This window comes from Salvia splendens, chromosome 12 (genome assembly GCF_004379255.2).
Source record: "Salvia splendens isolate huo1 chromosome 12, SspV2, whole genome shotgun sequence".
NCBI lineage: Eukaryota > Viridiplantae > Streptophyta > Magnoliopsida > Lamiales > Lamiaceae > Salvia > Salvia splendens.
Window position 1 is genome coordinate 27,609,334 of NC_056043.1, and position 13,812 is coordinate 27,623,145.

The 13,812-nt window shown below is 38.8% G+C and overlaps 2 pseudogenes; both read left to right on the forward strand.

Moving 5' to 3' along the window:
- Positions 1-3,623: 3,623 nt before the first annotated feature.
- LOC121757816 lies at positions 3,624-9,531 on the forward strand (annotated as a pseudogene).
- On the forward strand, positions 9,143-10,592 carry LOC121757817 (annotated as a pseudogene).
- Positions 10,593-13,812: the final 3,220 nt, after the last annotated feature.

The following is a 13,812-nucleotide window of genomic DNA, read 5'->3' on the forward strand; positions in this document are numbered from 1 at the left end:
CATCCTCACTATCATATCCCATACCCATTCCCATACTTTGATCAGGCTTATCTCCCACACTCTCATCAGGTCTAGCTCTCATTCCCATAGATACATTTGGAGCTCCATTAGGTTTCCTACCTTCCACATCCTCACCCAAATCCTCAGCATTAGAATTCCTACATCCCACACTCTTACCCACATCATTAGTTGCAGAATTCCTAGCTCCCACACTCTTACCCACACTTTCAACCACTGACTTCTGGGAAGACTAGAACAAACTCTTCTTCACACTACGTTCAACACTCTTTTCCACAATATTTTGGGTAGAAACTGATTTTAACTTGCCAGCCTTTGAAGTTTTTTCCTTTCTACTCTTTGTGATACACTTACTCTTATTCACAGACTCAACATTAGTCTTTCTCACTGACTCAAACTCAACCACTCGATGCTTGTCAGCTTCATCACCCATAGTGTCTCCCCCACCCTTCTTCCCACCAACAACATACACATCACATACTTGATCTTACTGTGATTAGAAACTTCAGCATTAACATCACCTCTGCATCACCTTTTATATCTATTTGCTGCATTCCCCATTTTCTCTTGAAGCTAAGTCTATCCTAGCTATCTAAACCTAGTTTGTTCAGTTCCTCCACTAGGTCGAAGTAACCAAATCTATCTGGATCAAACCCACTGCCTTCCCACATTTCCCCACCTATGTATTTCTCGCACATCTTCCCATCTGGAATGAAATTGCCACCATGGTAAATCTGAAGCACAAAAGGCTTACTGAAAAATGATTGGAAAAAAAATTCAAAAAACAGAACCAAATGGGGACCAACGAATTTAAACAATGCAAAGTGTGGACCAAGAATTTTAAACAAAATTGATGCAAACTGGGGACCAACTCTAAACCCTAAATTTAATCAAAATCGATGCAAAGCATGTTCAATATAATGTAAACAATGCAAAGTGGGGACCAACCAACGCTTTTGCAGTAAAAAGTGCAAAGATATACTTACGGGTTCGGATTCGGCTTGTCCGGGAAGAAACCCGGCCACATCTCCATGTCGAAGAAACCTTACGCACAGCTCGTAGCCGTTGCAGGTAAGCCTATGGACTCGTCGTGGTCTTGCTCATCGACCAAAGCGGGGACCCACACACAGCCCGCCTCGTCGTCGGCGTGTTGGTCGATTTCCTCAGAGAAGATTTCGGGTTTGTGATTTTAGGGTTTGTGAATTTGGGGGTAAATTTAGGTCAGGTTAATTTGGGGGTGAATTTGAGTGTAAAATTTGAGTGTAATTTTATTGTGTAATTTTCCTAATTTTATTGTGTAATTTTCGTTGCACAGTCAATAATTGTTGACCATGTAATCCGCCACGTCAATTAAAAACGACACGTCAGCTCACTCGTTGGCCGGAAAAACCATCATGGGAAATCGGCGACTAAATGCAAAGTTGATGACTTTACACGCTAATTTTATAGGTTGTGGGAAAAACTGGAATTTGGTGAAAGTTAGTGATTTATAAGGCAGATATCCCTATCCATTACTGAAAGATCAAATAATATTTATGTAGACACTCGTCTATTTATTACAAACTTCCATTCTATCTATTATAGGAAAGTGTTGTATGAGTTAAAATGACACAAAAAGACATGCACAGTATACGAAAGTTTGTTCTGTCTGTTGGAGGAATCTAGTCTAATTTGATTGTTCTAATATATCTTTGGTTTCATAAAAAAACTACACAATTTATTTCTTTTTTGGGTGAATTATTATCGTATCGTCTAAAAAAACGAAACTCCATTATTTAGATTTCAATGTAAAGTCATACTTGCATACAATGAAAGGTGGTATATGGAGTACTTTATTAATTATCACCATACGATTTTAATTCTGGGAGACAAATTAATTACATAATAAAATTCATATGGTTAGTATGTCGTTGTGAGAGCATCCACAATGGAGAGCACGCGCTCGTCTGTCCGTTCGTGCCAGCGGCGCGGCACCGTTGTCCACCGCTGCGCTCTTGCCGCTGGCACGGCGTTGCTCGATGCATCGAGCACGTCCGTGCCAGCGAGCGGCGTACGTGGCAGCGTGTGATTGACCAACGGCATATCCGTTGGAAAATCATTTTTTTAAATTTTATTTTTAAAATCGAAAGTAATACAAAAAAAAAATATTTTTTCAATCCCAAAAAAATGGCCATTTTTTTGCCTGTTTTTCTGTAGTTTTTTTATTTTTTCCCCCAAAATCACTATAAATACTATTCCGGGAATGTTTAATGTATTTTAATTTTTTATTTTAATTATGTAATTTTATTTTTTAAGATTTTAATTATGTAATTTTTAATTTAAATGTATTTTGTAATATTATTCCGGGTATGTTTAATGTATTTTAATTTTGTGGAAATGTTTTTATTTAAATTGAATAATGGAATGGTGGGACCCTTGTGCTCGTCCTTGCAGAAGAGCACGGCTGTGGGTGTTGTGCTCTTGTCTAAGAGCATGCAAAAAAAGTGGGGCCGAGCCCACAACCGTGCTCGTTGGCAAAAGCACGGTTGTGGATGCTCTGAGTCTCTTTCGTATTAGTTGATTACCATTGTATAATAAGGACATTTATCTATAATACTTCACGCTACAATAATAAAAAAATCACCGACGCCACAACCTACAAGGTGACTGCTTCCCCGACCGAATATACCTCACCACCTCCATTTGACAAATTGTACAATACTCCCTCCGTTTCACAGTGGCAGAGTCATTTTATTTTCTGCACCAGTTTTCAAAAATACTATTCTGTCCGTCCCAACTAAGTTAGTACAAAACTTTTGGGCACGGAGTTTAAAAAATTGTGTTGAATAGATTAAATGAAAGTAAAATAAAATAGGATTTAGAAAAAAGTAGAAGAGATAAAGAGAGAATAAAGTAGATGAAGAAATAAAGCAAGAGTGATTTGATGTTTTGTTTTTATCATAAAGGGAAATGACTCAACTTTGCAGACGTCCCAAAAAGGAATATCATTCAACTTAGTTGGGACGGAGGAAGTACTAGTATTTAATTTCAAAAGTTAATATTTGTCTAAATTATTTATATTCTCCACCGGTTCCACAGTAGTATAGTCATTTCATTTTTTTCATTAGTTTTTTAAAAATGATACTAATAAATAGTAAAAGTAAAGAAAATAAAGTAAAAGAGAGCAAAAATGATATATACTCTCTTACTTTAATCTTTCCACTTTAACTATTCATTATCATTTTTCAAAAACTAATACAGAAAATGAAATGACTCTACTATATCGGTGGAATGGGGGGATTACATAAATAATTTAGAGAAATATTAACCTTGGAAATTAAATACTAGTATATGCAAATTCATGAGAATTTCCATTTCATATATGTGTAAGTGTTTCTAAATCAAGTTAAAAATCATATTGCAAATGAGTATATAATAAAACAGTGTGTTATGTGGATATCATCATAATATTTCAACAATTTTAATCTTTTGGATAGGAGAATGAATAGGGACATGCACTACGATGCTCAATCATACCTTATATCTCAATAATCAAATCAACATTACTAATCAAATGAATTGAGAAATTCAATCTTTTCATCACGTTTTACATTTACATATAAAACTAAACGGCCATGGTTGTCACTTGTCATCCTTCGTAATACACACACTGATGTATATATATACACACAGCCTCAATCAGAAGCATCGCACACCACGGCAGAGCTTATTCTGTGAGGGCGAGCACACGCAATTATTGCGCTGATCATGGAAGATTTTCTGAAGCAATGCCAACAGTCCGGTATGCAGCCTACAGTGTGCTACGATCACTCCTCGAGCGCCTCGAAAATCCGACTACCCGAACCGATGCCCGGATCTTCCTATCTAGCTCCAGAAACGCTTCACCTCTAAAGACGACTCCGACCGCTGCCTCCAGACTTACCACTTCCAGATTCATGACATCTACGTTGAGCAATACGAAGGTATACGTTCCATATACGTGTATGTGTGTATCATTTACGGTCGGTGCGATTTTATTGAGAATTTGCGCGGTTTACATTTCACGGCCCCCAGAAATTTGGATATCGTTTTCAGGAAAAAGTCAATTGTGATTTGTGAACTTGAATGCCGTGACTGTCAATTCACTCTGTTTGTTTTTGGAGTTTACCAAACTGTTATTTTGTTTGGGGTCGGGGTGGGGGCAAGTTTAACTAAAAACTGAGATGGAACAATTATTAGGCTAACGAAATTAGCATATGCTTCCGGAAAAGAGAGATTCTGCTTTTTGACTAAATCAGTATTGTTGAGAATTTAGTTGGGATTTTGATTTGAGGGTTTAGCTTTTAGGCTTCCTGAATTTTATTTCGGGTGATTTGACAGACTGACGTTACTGTGATTTAGAAAGCTGGTTTGTAACCGTAGCTGGAAATGAACTGGAGTTTTGTTGTGGATCCTTGGATGTGCTGCTTGAGATAACCTTTCTGTAGTTCTAGTGTTCTTCTGCATGGAGGATGGACTATATTGTACAAAAACTACTTAAATGTGACAATAGAATCTTAGGATTATTTTGGCGACAAAGCAATGCGAAATGCTATTCATTTGGATCAGATATCGGTGTTCTTCTAACTTACAGGAGTTTGAGTGTATTTGGAGGGACTTGAACGGTTGAACTCATCATGTCTTCATATTGCAGGTTTCCAGAAGAGGAAGAAACTTACAATGATGGTGATACCCGGCATCTTAATACCCGAGGATTAGTCCTTCATTTTCTATGGGGGCTCAATAGGCACCCTGACTCCATTTTCAAGGACAGGACTGTAGCTGAACTTGGTTGTGGAAATGGATGGATATCCATTGCAATTGCAGAGAAGTGGTTACCATCAAAGGTTCATGACCCCTTTATCTTACATACTAAATGATTTATCTTGTTTTCTAATTGAAGTCTCTGTCTTGTTATGCATGTATTCAGGTTGGGACATGGAAATTAAGGCAATAATCTCTTATTGTGTTTCATTACTATTTTCAGGTATATGGGCTTGATATCAATCCAAGAGCGGTGAAGATCTCCTGGATAAACCTATACTTGAATGCTCTGGATGACAGTGGCAAGCCAATTTATGATGTGGAGAATAAAACTTTACTCGACAGGGTTGAGTTTTATGAATCTGATTTGCTATCTTACTGCAGAAATAATAACATAGAACTTGAGAGAATTGTTGGATGCATACCGCAGGTATCTTGATTAATTGTAAAATAGCTCTGTAAACTTGTCCATGATCATGCTTTTCATGTTCATATAACACAGCACAGTTTATTTCCATGTATTGGGATTATTTTGAAGTGGTAGTATAGATACTCTTTCAAATGTCCTAATCTTCTTCCTCTTTGTACTTCTCTTTTCAGATTCTGAACCCTAATTCAGATGCTATGTCCAAAATGATTACGGAGAATGCCAGTGAAGAATTCTTACATTCTTTAAGCAACTACTGCGCTCTTCAGGTCACTTGCTATATCAACCAATTTGTGCAAGAACAGCATGGGCATATGGGACTTCAGGTCACTTGCTTTATCAGTATTTAGTTGTCAACTCAGACAACATAATCAGGTTTGATATTATCTTCATTATTAAGAGTTGTAAATAGATATATGCCTAACAATAATGGATGTGGCCCTGATAGAAAAGTGAGCCTGAAGCTGATTTGCTGTTTGACTGGTAAAAAAAATTTGAGTTTCTAAGGAACGGACTGGATGATATCAGGAGTTCCTTAGACTTGTCCTTTGAAGAAGATTCTGTTGCAGACGAGAAGATTCCATTCCTTGCTCATCTTGCTAATGTTCTCAAACAGCTCTCATTTTTTCCTTGTGAACCACCAGCTCTCATTCCACGCCTGGCTATTGTCGATGAACAATTGTCGCGACATTTACCAAAGCAATGGCTAACAACCTTGAAAATTGTTGAGGTATGATGAAGCTAAAAACATTTTTACATGTTTTCATTTAATCACATTTTTATCATTATGGTTGTGGCTTTTTTTCTCTTCTTAGGTTTTAAGATTTTATTGTTAGGTGTAGATATTTAAATGGCAAATATGGCTTCTGTACTAAAACAAGGATAAACTAAACAAACACATCCTTTCAAGGGAATACATTTTACTCTAGACTGGTATTTCACTATTAACAAAGTTTCTAGAGTTGCACAACTATGGAGTCTATGGTTAATCAGTTCACCAATTAATGATATTTTCTCTCTTGGATTTGCTTTCAAATATGGATTTTAAAACAACTCAATATTAAGGTTTTTCAGCAGTTATTTGTTTCCTCACATGAATATTATAGTAGAAGACATGCTACATGGTTGTGTAGCGTATTCTATTCTACTTCTGATTGACTGTGTTTTATTTTCATGATTCCTCTGACTTCTGTACATACATACACACATATAAATACATATTTCTCATCACCTCTACTTGTATATAAAGGTAGACTTTTCAATAATTATAGGTTAAGATCTAGTACGATATAATCCCTGCTTCTCTTTGTCTTTTCTGGATTTATTAGACATTTTTCTCAGGGGATAGTTGAAGGTGGTGCGTTGCACTGGAATACAGCTTTATAGAGACTTCACTTTCGATCTATCTCACTATATCACTTATGCATACTGCATTTTTTGGAACGCATAGGTTTGCGATCTCAAGATGTCGATGAAGCATTATAACATAATATGTCTGTTACCTCGTTTCCTGTGGTATATAATACATACGTGCAGGATAAGAATTAAAATTGATGGTTTCATGTTTGCTGTATAATTATCAAATTTCTTATTGCAAGTTCTTGATGTTTCTTGTGAAGGCTATTTGAAAGTTTTTCATTGTCACTTAATCGGATAGTTGCAGCAAGTCCCTCTTTCTTCACAAGTTCCTTTTCTTTTGCAGAAAACAGAAACTGGAGAAAACTCACATGAAGTTATCACTGTCATTGAAGCTCCACGCCAGTCAGACTTGATGGTAGACCTAATAAAGAAGTTAAGGCCAGAAGTGGTAGTGACTGGGATGGGACAATTTGAATCAGTTACCAGTTCAGCTTTTGAGCATCTACTAGATACGACAAGAGAAATTGGGTGTCGGTTGTTTGTGGATATATCTGACCACTTTGTGCTATCCAGCCTTCCAAGTTCCAATGGAGTCCTCAAGTATCTTGCAAGAAGTATTCTGCCTCCACATGCGACAGTTGTTTGTGGCTTACTGAACAATCAGGTAACACATTTGTAGGGAATGGTGTGTTAAGTATATCATTTCTAATAAAATTACCGATGTACTTGGGCTCTGAGTGTGGCTTGATGAATCTGTCTCAAAAGCTTCTGCTTGTTGTTTGTGATTAATCCTCTGTGTAGTGATTAATCAATCTACTGGTAATAGTCATCCAACCATTTTCTCTCTGGAATCCAGGTTTATAAGGATTTGGAAGTGGCCTTTGTGATATCAGAGAACGAGGAAATGTTCAAAGCTCTGTGCAGGACAGTCGAGCTTCTACAGGGAAGTACTGCAATAATTAGTCAGTATTATTATGGTTTTGTCCAGTCCATGAGCTTCTGGCTTTTCAGCTTGCGGATCGACACCCTCGGGCACAGGTTATTATGTTCGTGATTTTTTTTTGTTATGTTCTTAAGTTTGTATTTTCCTGGTTTAGTAATTGTGACGCCTGCTCGTGTTTAAGGATCTTAACCATCATATTTTAGTTTTATTGTTTGTGAAAGATAACACAACTTGAAAAGCTGCAACCCAATATTGCAAGTTTCTAACTATTTGATGTCTCATGGTCATATGCTGAACCTTAGGCCGTACTAGTATTGTTAGTTCATGATACTTAAACAGGGATCTGTATAATATAGCCAATCAAGTAGAATTTGGTGATGGCGCATGCCGCTTCCTCTAAACGCTTAAGCTCTAAACACCAAAGCTAATAGTAGAAAGGATATCTTATATCTTTAATATAGATATCAAATTTTAAAATAATCTAACCAAGTATCTTACCCGTTGAATGTTATTTAGAAAAATGCTGAGAAGACAGGTGCGACCAAGGTTAACGGAGTTTCCAGTTTGACTTACCCAGTGCTTGATCATGCTGAGCTATCAATAAATGAGTCTGATGAGTCTTCTCTGGTTCACAGGGTTGTCGACCAAAGCTTTCTGCCAATAACCACACCAGTTAAGGCTGCAATCTATGAGAGTTTTGCCCGACAGAACATAACAGAATCTGAGACTGATGTTACAGACGGCATTAGGCGTCTGGTTAGCAGCAGTTACGGATTTTCTTGTAACAGTAGCACAGAGTTCATATATGCTGGGTCTCCTGTAGAACTTTTCACTAATTTGGTGAACTGCTGCGTTCAAGAGGGTGGAACTCTATGCTTCCCGAGTGGTTCAAATGGAAATTATGTATCTGCTGCAAGATTTTTGAAGGCTAATATTGTAACGATAGCAACAAGTCCAAAAGTAGGGTACAAACTGACTGAAGAAACGCTTTCTCGCACCTTGGAGACTGTTAAAAACCATGGATCTATATATCTGGTCCAACTATCAATCCAACTGGCTTGCTTTATAGCAACCAAGAGATAAATAAGTTATTGTCTGTATGTGCAAAATTCGGAGCGAGGATAATATTGGATACATCATTCTCAGGAGTGAGGTATAATCCCAAGGGATTTGATGGCTGGAATTTGGGAGCTACACTAGAGAAACTTTCATCTGCTAATCCAGCCACTAGTGTATGTCTACTTGGGGGATTGTTCTTCAAGATGCTTGCTAGTGGGCTTAAATTCGGATTTCTGCTCATGAATCAGCCTTCTTTGGTGGATGCTTTCCATAGCAGTGGTGGTGTAAGCAAACCACACAGCACTATTAAGTACACGGTGAAGAAATTGCTGGAATCTGGGGAGCAAGAAACGCAGGATCTGTTGAACGGCATAGCAGAACAGATGGAAAATCTGAGAAGTAGATTTAAATCATTGAAGCAGGTAAATCTTTTAATTGTTTATTCATTCACAGATTGGTGGCTAAGTATGATGTGTACTATGCTAAGCTAATTTTGGTGTGACAGACTTGAAAATAGTGGTTGGGAGGTGCTGGATGCCGAAGCAGGTGTGTCCATGGTAGCAAAGCCATCTGCCTACTTGGGGAAGACCATCAAACTGAATGGTGTCTCAGGGAGCCGGGAAACAAAGCTTGATGATACGAACATCCGAGATGCGTTGCTCAGTAGCACCCGGTTTGTGCATCAATAGTGCTTCATGGACTGGAATCCCTGGCTACTGCCGCTTCACAATTGCCCTCCAAGATCAAGATTTCAACCGTGCACTCGACTGCATTACTCGATTCAAAAGCTTGGGTTCTTGAGTGAATAGATGTTCACTTTGTTTTAAGTTACTCACTTTGTGCAACTTAAAATCAATGAACTACAAGCTATATGCATGTATGTTGTGTTCAATAAAACCTAGTCATCCATTCACATTGACAGTATATTTATGATGATTTTGTTTATCCTCTGTTAGCTCACTATATATAGGGGGGTTTTCTACTTTGGGGAGGATGTAGGTTCCCAGCCTTTATCGTACATCCTTCCTAAAATAGAAAAGGCCATATATATAGGTCATTGGAATATTGCGCTATGTGCAAACCAAGAATGAATAATTCCATAAAAAGAATTTGGCTTAGGAAAATGAAAGTCTTGTATAGAAAAGTATTCACTATTTTGATGTCTCAATATGGATGAATAAATTCTAAATTAAATAAATAAGTATAAGTAATATGAAATTCTCAATAAGTTGTTAGATTAGGTGTCAGATTTAGTACAGCTTTGATGTTGTATCATCTCCATACTAAATTTTCCAAATGATCTCTCTTACATATATGGCCTAATATTTTTATAACATACCTTAGGCCATCATTTTTAAAGAAAAAGAATGGTAGTCTCACACTTTTGAGAAGGCCCTAGCTTGTCTATATGAGTCTAGAACCACGTACGCTCTTCCGTCGCAAACTCTAGAAACATGTAACATTACCTATAAATTAATTCCTCACCATATTTCACACACTACACTAGCAAGAAGCATCAAACACACACACACGCACGCGCGCACGCACAAAAGGTAAATATATTATCAATGGAAAGAGCAAAGCTTACGAAACCCCTTCAAGATCCTAGAGCAGTCACCTCTTGCCGCAGCCAGAGCAGCCGCGGACGAGAACGCGGTTGCTCTGGCTCGGGCAGACTGGAGGGAGACGGCGAGCGAGCACCAACCAGATCACGCTGGACATCCCCGGGATGAAAAAGGAGGACATCAAGATCGAGGTGGAGGAGAACCGCGTGCTCCGGGTGAGCGGCGAGCGGAGGAGGAGGTGAAGGACCAGCGGTGGCACAGGGTGGAGCGCACCGCGGCCAAGTTCTGGCGGCAGTTCAAGATGCCTGCGAACGCCGACATGGAGAAGGTGAGTGCACGGCTGGAGGAGGGTGTGCTGAGGATAACAGTGCCCAAGTTGAAGGAAGAGGACATCAAAAGGAGCCTAAGAGTGTCCACTATGGAGTGGACGCGGCTATAGCCGCGAGGGTGGGCAGTCGGCGGGCGGCCTATAGTGGCGAGGTTGTCCGCCCCGGGGGCGGACGCGGCGGACGTGGCGAGGGTGGGCGGACGGGCGATCGCCGGGTGCGGGGCGAGGACGCGGCGGGGGGTCATAGGCGCGCCTATAGGCGCGGCGACTATAGTGCGAACATCCGCCGCGGCGCATGCGGCGCGATTTTAAATTTTTTTTTCCTCTATAAATACCACTCCTCACCACCTATTTTTCACCATTTTCACAAAATTCATCCACTCACTATCTACACAACCACTCTCTAAAAAATGCACCTAGGAGACGACGAATCACCCGACTCTCAGGAATCAGGATATGACAGCAATCCATCAAACCCCTCGGTCTATCCTTCGCAGCCATCGGGTTTTGGCGGATATGCTTCTCAGCCGTCGGGCATTGGCAGATATGCGCCTCCGTCCCAGCATTGGAGTTGGAATCAATCTGCCCCACCGTGGGCATCGAGTCCACCCCTTCCTCCATCTCAGTCGTGGAGGTCTTCTCAAACTCCGCCACCTTTACAGCGGAATCTGAGTCGTTCCGCATTTGGAGATTATAGACCCAACCTAGACGCGCTTCACCAGCCGCGTCCGGGTTCCCCTTTCCAAGCCAGCCAATCTCCGTTCACCGAAGCAGATCAAGACTCATTTGATACTATGATGGGTCTGCTTAGGGGTGGGTCGGTACGGTATACCGTACCGACCGTGCCATACCGCATACCGTACCGAAAAGTACGGTATGACAAAATTCAATACCGATACCGTACCGAATTCTTGGTATACCGAAATTCCGGTATACCGGAAATTCGGTATGATATTTTTTGATACCAGTTACCATACCGTTATTACGGTATACCGTATCGTGTTTCGGTATACCGTTAAAAAACGGTATACCGTAATAACTGTATGGTAACGGTAACGGTATACCGAAAAATAATTGGTTTCTTGATTTGTTCATTTACTAATTGGTTTCTCGATTGTTCATTATTTTTTGCTATCGGTAATTCGTCCATCACTCTATTCAATTTTATATTTTGGTTAGCATGTTATCAAGTATCATATTATATTTGTTGTTGCCGATGATGTTGATCTTTAAGTATCTTTTAATATATATTTATGGATTATTTTGATTACATATATTCATAATTTTATCCCATAATCGTGGTTAATGATAAAATGAAGGTACTTATTGATTATTTTTGGCTATTTAGACCAATAGTAGTAATAATTGGTCTTATAAATAAAATCTCCAAATAGATTTACAAGTGTAATGAAATAAAGATTCAATTTTTTCCCCCTAGACTTTAATTTCAATCTATCATTATAAACATGCATACAAATTCTCAAAAATATTAACAAGGCACGGTCTTCCTTTGATTTGAATAAATTTTTTAAAATACTAGCAAATAATATTTTTTAATATGAAAATACTAAAATTCAACATATATCAAAATTTGGCTCATTTGTTGGTTATGATGAGTATATTTTAAAGTTAAGGGTTTAAGATTTAGGTTTCAAGGTTTGGGTTTTTAGTGTATAGGGTCGCTATATTGCAATGAAATGAATCTCGACTAGAAAGTGTCTCACCAGTGCAATATTAAATTATTGCAACGTAAACTTGCTCCTACAGTTATAACTCGACGGTTAATTCATATTTTCACAGATTTAAAATGTTTTTTAATTTTAAGTCTGATATTTAAATGTCAAGACAGTTTATTAAAATGTCAACACAAATATGTGTTGAAATTTTAATGTGATCGTATTGACATTTTTAAGAAAAGGTAGCATTTAAACACACTCTTGTGTCTATATGGGGTTAATGTGATTGAAAAAGTATAATCCAAAGTAAGAGGATGTCGAATATTCTTTTGTTTATCATTTCACAACTTTTATTTCGCAAAATGAAATAAATATGAAGAAATTAAAATGACCCGTGCATCGCACGGGCGTGACACTAGTTAGTAATTTAAATTGGACATTTATTTCTCTTTAAGAATTAAGAATGACTGATCAGTATCCTATTTATTCATCCTTCAATTTAAGTAGTATATAAAATAAGATAACATACAATGAATTAAACACTAATTAAACGATTTGATTCATTTTCAGCTGCACATATTTTTAATTGACATTTTATGAAGTGGGACGAAGAATAAAACAAAATTTTTAATTACTTTGTATATTTGGAATATGACATTACACAAAGAATCATATACTAAATGGTGTGAGTTAATACAAATTCTTTCAAATGTGCTCTGTTGAAACATATTCCCGATATCGTATTTCCAATCTTCTTTCAGTGTTATGTGCTATTGTGTTTATTATATTTAATAGGATGAGTAGATAAAAAAATAATTCAGGTTAATTTTGAATTTGTTTGAATAAATTATCATTTGAATGTTTAATTTTATTGTATTAATTGATGTATTAATTTTTTTTTAATATAATATATATATATATATATATATAATAATCTATCGGTATACCGGTATACCACGGTATACCGAATCTTCGGTATATACCGAATATTCGGTATACCGTGGATTCGGTATATACCGAAGTTTCGGTATACCGCGGTATAGAAAAATTGATACCGTTACCGTACCGAAACACTGCGGTACGGTATCATACCGTACCGGGTATCATACCGTACCGGAAACTGCGGTATACCGAAAAATCGGTTTTTTCGGTATTTTTTCGGTACGGTAAGTCCGGTATTACGGTATTTCGGTATAATTTCCCACCCCTAGGTCTGCTCAGTTCTGGCATCCCAGATACGCCGGCAGCACGGGTGGAAACGTCCGTTCCGACCCGAGGAGGTAGCGGCAGTCGGGGCGGAGGCGGCAGTCGTGGCACCGGCCACGTCGGTGGGCGCACGGGCAGCGGGGCCGGCATTCCGAGTGGCGAGGGCAGTGGCTCTGGTTCTGGGTCCAACCGGGGCAAGCCATACACCAAAGACGAGAGCATTGTCGTGGCGAAGGCTTGGGATGCTATCACTTCGGACCCCATGGTGGGCACAGATCAGGCCGAGGGGAGCTTTTGGAGGCGCGTCATGTTTGCATACGAGGAGTTCAAACCCGACGGCGCCGAGAGGCGCGACCCAGAACAGCTCCGGAAAAAGTGGGGTAGGATTCTCCATGCGACCAAGCGGTTCGTGTCCATATACGAGAACAACCTTCGCCACGCTGAGAGTG